Here is a 7,233-nt window from a genome sequence, read left to right as displayed (position 1 = left end):
GTTCACTAGCAGTTCCTTAGCATGTGTATAGGCCGAAATATTTAAATGAGCTAAGCAGTTCAACTGCTAGCAAGGCCTGCTCCTTAACCTTCAAGATTAGCAGTTCAACTGCTAGTTAAGCCTTCACAGTTCACTAGCAGTTCCTTAGCATGCGTATAGGCCGAAATATTTAAATGAGCTTAGCAGTTCAACTGCTAGCAAGGCCTGCATGTAAAGGTTAAGATATTAGCCTGTATACAGTTTGTTATTCAGCAGTACACTTGAATTTGACAGCTTGCAAATGCACAAAATATATGCCAGTGAGTCCACTTCATGAATGTGATGTAGAAGTGCAATTGTTTTTTTTTTACCTCTTTGAATACATATTTAAAAGGATGTCCACTACTCACCAGATTAGACTTCACTACAGAACTTGCATACACAATAAACCTGCACGGAATCAAAATATACTAAGAAATCTTCATTTATTTACTTCTTGTTACTATACTGTTGAACTAAATATAGATGATAAAGTACAATTGGAAGTGATATATCTAAAAATCACTTTGATACAGGCTCAAAACTTACAGAAAAACAAGAACTTTTGTTCTAAAACATTCAATGGGAACTACCGGTATTACAAGATATCAGTCTTGCCAGGTCATGCTTACGTCTTGCGTTGCTTAGTTTATTGGTAACTTTTTTATTGAAAGCTGTCTCTGTGATGTCATATTTCATTCCGGAATCCTGTTCTCTCGCTAACAGGTACTCTATAGATAAAACAAAACGTGTACATTAGTATCTGATTGAAGTCACGGATGCATTTTCATAGGAACACCAAGCTCAAGCATTTGCATTTTAAAGTTATAGTGACTTGTTAAAAATCAACTTATTAAACTCATAATGCATATTATATCTTACACACAAAAAGCTGACAAATGGGTTATTACATGCATAGTAAATCCAAAGAAACAACCATTGCTCATTAGACATCCATTTGCATCTGTAGTCTAGTAAATAATGTAAATTCAAGCAATCCAAATAGCTGCTATGCCATATTTCATGCCACACTTGAGGTCAGAGTGGAACAAGTATATTTGTTGCTATGCATGGAACCATGGGATCCGGCAATTAGTGGAGTTGGCATATTTGTGCTGCACAAAATCAGACGGTTTCTTTTTTCTTTAAGTTTGCGGTTGCTTGATTTTATGACAATTACGCCTCTATTTGGGTGTGTAACTCTATTTCAGGTAATACTATGAAACTGGAAATTATTTTTAGGCAGTTTTAATTTTATGCCCAATCATGAACATGAAAATAAAACTGTGTGACCGTAGATGTAAATTATTTTAGATGCAAGTCAGACTCAGGATAACATTTTCATACAGTGTTACTATCGACTGCCATCACTATCATGGCACAAGGAGAAACAAATTTTTATTTAATGCACTGTATGTGTACTTTACAGTAAGCATCTATAATTACAGTAGCCTAATGTCAAATTTCATTGTTCTCAACACATTGTTTATGTGCACAAACAACACTGAATACCTTGTTGGCTCTAAAATTAAATGTGAATAATCAACTTGATTTCTAGCACGAATATAACATTGCATGTTAATATCTTGGTTCACTGTAATACAAGATAAATAATTATCAATATACATTGCTCCTTTTAATTGTCTTACTTACTTACTTGCCTCGATTTGATGGCTGTCCAAGGGTACTTTAGATTCCACACCACTTCTCTTTTAACCGCTTCCCCATGCCACAACTATTTGCAAGCTCTTCAAAGGTGAAGACGATGTCAATCAGTTCATTCAATAGAACACCTACAGATATTGATAACAAAAAAAAATGTCAAAAAACTAAACAAAACATATTTATCATCACTCAAAAATAAAATTAGTATGTGTTGACAAAAATAAAATACTGACATTTGGTTGTTGCTAAGGGTGCGTCATGGTTGCTAGAGCAAATTTTGCTGATTCTTTTAGGAAAAGAACACTTTTAGAAACATTGCACCAAGTGCATATGTATTCCATAGTATGTTGTCCTTGTGCAAAGTTTGAGAGAAATCACTTCAGTCATGTCTGAGAAATGACTCCGGATGGACCCTATTGTATAAGTCCTCATCCTGGACTTCATCTGATTGGGACTAAAAATAAACATCATAATTGTGACAGTTGTAACTCGCTGTTCTCAAGTGTAAAGAATAGTCGGCCTGTGTGAGTTATAAAACAAATTGTTGATAAGCCAATATTTCTTCTAGTGTCATATATATTTTACTCACCAAAATAATCTTTCGACTATGAAGCCTTCTTCTCTGCCTTGAACAGCTTTAAAGATGAGACTTTGACATCACCATATAGATTAGGGTTGTTTTTAATCTTAACAAGAATCCTTTCCTGCAAAAGTAACAACATATGATTAAGTATAAACTTCCTTAACTTGAAGGATTGTTACTTTTTAAAGCAACACAAGCTAAGTTTATGTGTAAGGGAATTTCTTTTCCTCTTCTTTTAAAAAAAATTAGAACCTTCGTTTCTGTAATAATAACTGTAATTCAATGTGAACACACTCTACATGTATTATCACTCATATCCATACATTTTTAAAAAAAAAAACATTCTTTCATAATAAATCCAAGCACACATACACACTATGTTTAGAAAGGATGTTTTCAGATTATAATTGAACGAAAAACTAATGTTCTTTCTTAGTCTCAGACTTTTTTTCTAGTCAGTCTTTGATAGTTTTCACAGAAAATTTGCAATGCTTTGAAAATAAATATCAAGGGCATGAACAATTTCAAAACAAACAGAAATGTGCAAACTAAACATAGGAATATCGTCTTGATGAAACCTGTGGTGCATGAGACTTGCCATAGCACTGCTGAGCACTCCAAAACTGTGAAATAGTTTGTGGCATCATTTCCCGCAATTTTTGAAGGTAATTCAGCATCATACAATTTACGATGTTAAACTACAGCTAGCAGGTTTTCGGATTAAATTTGAACAGATAACTAAAGATCTGATATAATAACGGCATTACTTTGACGACGTTATGCAAGTCTGCACTAATTTACCAAATTCTCTCGAGCTCGTTACTGTGACACGTATCAGTGACAATGCACTGTGGCCATGTCATACTTTGTCTTTGTACATGGTCACTTATTTTTCATTGTTTTAATATTGTTCTTTCTTCAAAATCATGTTTCCAATCTCTCTTCAAAGTAGTACACTGTAACAGTCATTGATGACATTGAACACTGATGGTTCCAAGGACTGACTCACAGGTGACAAGTCAACGGCAAATGCATTGCGTCCCGAACGTTGAATAACGCAACCCATGTGTATGAATCTTTGATCAAAAAGCCTTATTATTATTAACTGTAAAATGTTCAAATTGTCACAGAATTTATCATAACCATATATGTCAGGTAATACAACAGACATTGGAAATCAAATGTGGGTTGAAATAAGATAACTTACCCGCCGAATGGTATACCACCACTCCCTCGTATTCTTGTGGGTGAACTACCGCTTCGCCACTTTCAGTTATTTCCTCTGTTTCGAAGTTACATGTAACCCTCACTCCTACTTCGACATTTGTATCGTCGTCTAATTCATCGGCCCTTTTTATGATCAATGTACTGTCAAAAGGGAAATACAGTTGGACGAAAATGTGCGAGGCTGCCATGTTGAATCACATACGTACACTGTCCGTTGGAAGAAAAGACGCGGCAAGCAAAGTGATTGGCCAGTTTCAACTGGGTCATAGGTCAAATATTCGTATATCTCATGTAGCAAAATCCACTGCTAAATTGCCAACCCTATTTCACGTATTTATATCGTCTGCATAGTAGCAATGATGCACGAGTGTAACTCTTTTTCAATAGTGTATCAATCAAATACCATGGGCTTCCGTGTGGACCACGACTGGTAACATTTTATGACGTCATACTTCACCCATTTACGTTACGTATTCTCACCCATTTAAGTTGTTGGGGTACACAGCTCTGGGTGTATGCGCTACGATGTTCGACACGTCGTTCCATCCAGAGCTAGGATACACTGTAAAAAGGGAGGCAATTGCACCGATCGCGATGGAGTTGCTGTGTTCGAGAGTGAGCATGTGGTCAGCCTATTTGATGATTAACGAACTCCCAATTAAACAAAAGAAAGCTCGTGAAAATATTGTATGGAATATAAGTATTTCTTTGTTGTACTTGTATTTATAGTTGCAAAACTGTAGTAGTAACTGGATACACGATAAATATAGTGAACTCTAGACTGTTGTACCTTTAGTATTTGACTCTTGATCAGCTCATGCTCTTTAGCTGTACTTGATATGATAATATGATATGATATTAATAAACCAATATGTATTAAACTGCAAACTGATTATTGTAAAACGTCGTCTAACATCAATGTGGAATTTTTACATAAGTTAATAAATGACTTAGATTTCAAATGTTACACTGTTACAGCAACCACAGGCCAGATTTAAACAAAACACAGTATAAATACTCAGAGATCTCTGTTCTAGTACTTCGAACTGTTATTTTTTTGCTACTACACCAGTTACACTTAGCATGCACAATTTTCAACAGCTAAGGCCTAGTCATAGTAGCAGTTGAGCTTAGCATGCAGAATCTGCAACTGCTAAGGCCAAGTCATAAAACCAGTTTTGGCAGTTGCACTTAGCATGCACAGTTTTCAACTGCTAAGGCCTAGTCATAGTAGCAGTTGGGCTTAGCATGCAGAATTTGCTACTGCTAAGGGCCATTCATATTAGCAGTTTAAACTTGTGCTTTACATGCTAAGAGCAATATACTAGCAGTTCAAATTTTTAGAAATTTCTCTAACTGCTAAGATATTCCAACAACTGTTAAGATTAGCAGTTCGACTGTTAGTACTAACAGTTCACAGGCCTGCAAACTGTTAACTTAGCAGTTCAGTTTTGTAAGGGATTTAATTGTACTGTCTACAGTTGTGCTACTACACCATTGGCGCTTTTATTAAAGTTTTGATGTTTTCCAGTATTTTTTGACAAACATTTGGTTTTGTTGAAGTGTTGTTGTTGTTTTCAGTTAATAGTTAAAATTTCCCAAGAATGTATAATTGCCAATCAATGTTACTTTTGAACACCGCATGTATGTAAAACATGTTATGATGATCGTCTTTGTTTCTGATCATTTATTGTTTTATCAGATTTTCATCTTTTTTTATACAGAAGTGAGTGTACATAAATTCTAAGTTATTGTTCTTTTAACTTGAAACTGTGTTGGGTTGTATATCACACTAGAGCTACTGCCAGAATATTTTTGGATGTTGTGCATCATATCCCTGGCAAGAATTTTTTTCCTAGCAGCAATGGTCCGTCTTTTTTTTCCCATCACCCACTTACATGTACATGTATATCTGGATTTTTTTTCAAGCAAATCCATTTGGCGTCTTTTTTTTCTCCAAATCTTCCAAGTCCCCCCCCCCCAGGATATCAAATGGTCCACCCCTAAGAGTATCTATAGTCATGGTTTATATATGGTATAAACCAGGTACAATGTAATTTAACAGGTTAAATCAACCATAGATCTCAAGTCACTATCCCAGGCTACATGTAGCCCCATGCACCTGACCAAAGTCATCACATTGAATATTGGGAATATTCCAAAGTAGCAGAATGGAAACCTATATATGAGGTTTTCAATGTAACATTTTACCAGATTTACAACTTGGGACTTTGGGTTTAAAAACTTTAAGTTAAAAACACTGCTAACTTAACAGGTGAGGTTGACAGGTAAGGCTGGACCACTCTAACACAGTCCTGTTTTCATAGTTTGCCAAAAGTAGAAGAGTTTGTCAGTTCCATTTGGATATGATGTATTCATTTTCTGTAATTATTTATTCAAATTTTTCTTTGTCATCCACAGAATATTACTGTGTCAAGATCAAGTAGCACCTCACATTTCCTAAACCAGTTACTCATCTCCAAAGTCATACAGAATACTCAAGTGTCTGTCTACAACCGTTCCTTCCAGAAACTGAGTCCAAAACACAAAGTCTGTCAGTTTGTGAGAGAAGGAGATACTGTCTTTGTAAATAAGAATTCTGCAAAGGAATCACCAAGATGTGATAAAAGTTCAAGTACAAATGTTGATTATAAGTATTTGATTTGTAGGACTAATTCCTTAAAAAGAGAAAATCCATGTATTGATAGCAGACGAAAGAAGAAGCCAAGGCTAAGACTAACACTTAAACTTAGAGATAATACTTGCTTAAAAAATGATGGTACATCAGTCAAGAAAGGCAACATAAATCATGAAAATAAACAGGAAGTTGAAAAGAAAAAGACAGATTTACCAGCATCTGACAAAACCCTAAGACTGAAACCTAGAATATTTGCTGCATGTCTGCTGCCACTAGAGGGCGATTGCACATCATCAAAAGTTACCTCAGAAAACTCAGGATGTAGTGTGAAGAATAGTTGTGATTTACAGACAGGAAAAAATCCAGTAGTTGACAGAAATGCTAGTCAGAAGCAGAAAAGTAAAGCAAAGGAAAGCATAAAAAATGTTGATGATGAGACTCAGAATAAATCTGTGTTTACACAAAGTGTGACAGGAAAGAATGTAACTCAAACTGTCAAGTACCAAGAAACAGAAACCAAACATAAAATAGACAAGAAATTTTATGACAAAGGTCAGATGGTTGACCTCAACGGTCATGAGGAAGGGCCAAAAAGAAAGATAAAGACAAAAAGAAGAACCAAAAATAGGAACCACAAACAACAAGATAGACAAACTGTGGTTACAGCAGGACTACGTTTTGTAGATAACAAGAATGTAAAAATATCAAGTACAAGACATGACATTGGGAACACAGTAGATAATGGCAGTATTATAGAAAAACAAACCATAGTGGGAGAAGGGTGCAGTCATTTAAGTGAAAATGTAAAAATATCAGGTAACAGACATGACATTGGGATGAGGGGTGATGATATCTCTACAACAGACAGACATGATGTTGTTGGGAGTGGAGCTGGTTGTCATGGTAGTGGTTTGGTGAGAGCAGTTAAGAAATCTGGTACTGGGAAACATCAAAGTAGTGTATGCAAGATGGAGAGACAAGTTGATGAAAAGGGCAGCCTCAATGATGATGATGTGATGATTGTGGAGGTTATAGGAGAGAAGAAAATATCTAAAGAGAAGATTGTCTCTAATATGAAAGGTTGGTAAAGTCTTTCCCAACT

At 35.4% G+C, this 7,233-nt stretch overlaps 1 long non-coding RNA gene across 2 annotated transcripts; it reads right to left on the bottom strand.

The window, feature by feature from the left end:
- Positions 1–463: 463 nt before the first annotated feature.
- Positions 464–3,926, bottom strand: LOC144442800 (uncharacterized). 2 transcript variants are annotated; one of them, XR_013481654.1, is made up of 4 exons: positions 3,474–3,926; positions 2,273–2,387; positions 1,672–1,811; positions 464–749 (listed from the first exon to the last, which is right to left on the bottom strand). It is a non-coding gene; the product is annotated as an uncharacterized LOC144442800 (long non-coding RNA). The 2 variants fall into 2 exon arrangements; XR_013481655.1 differs by having other exon boundaries at positions 1,676–1,811.
- Between the last annotated feature and the right edge of the window lie 3,307 nt (positions 3,927–7,233).

Source organism: Glandiceps talaboti, chromosome 11, assembly GCF_964340395.1.
Source record: "Glandiceps talaboti chromosome 11, keGlaTala1.1, whole genome shotgun sequence".
NCBI lineage: Eukaryota > Metazoa > Hemichordata > Enteropneusta > Spengelidae > Glandiceps > Glandiceps talaboti.
This window is presented reverse-complemented; position numbering and strand designations above follow the sequence as displayed.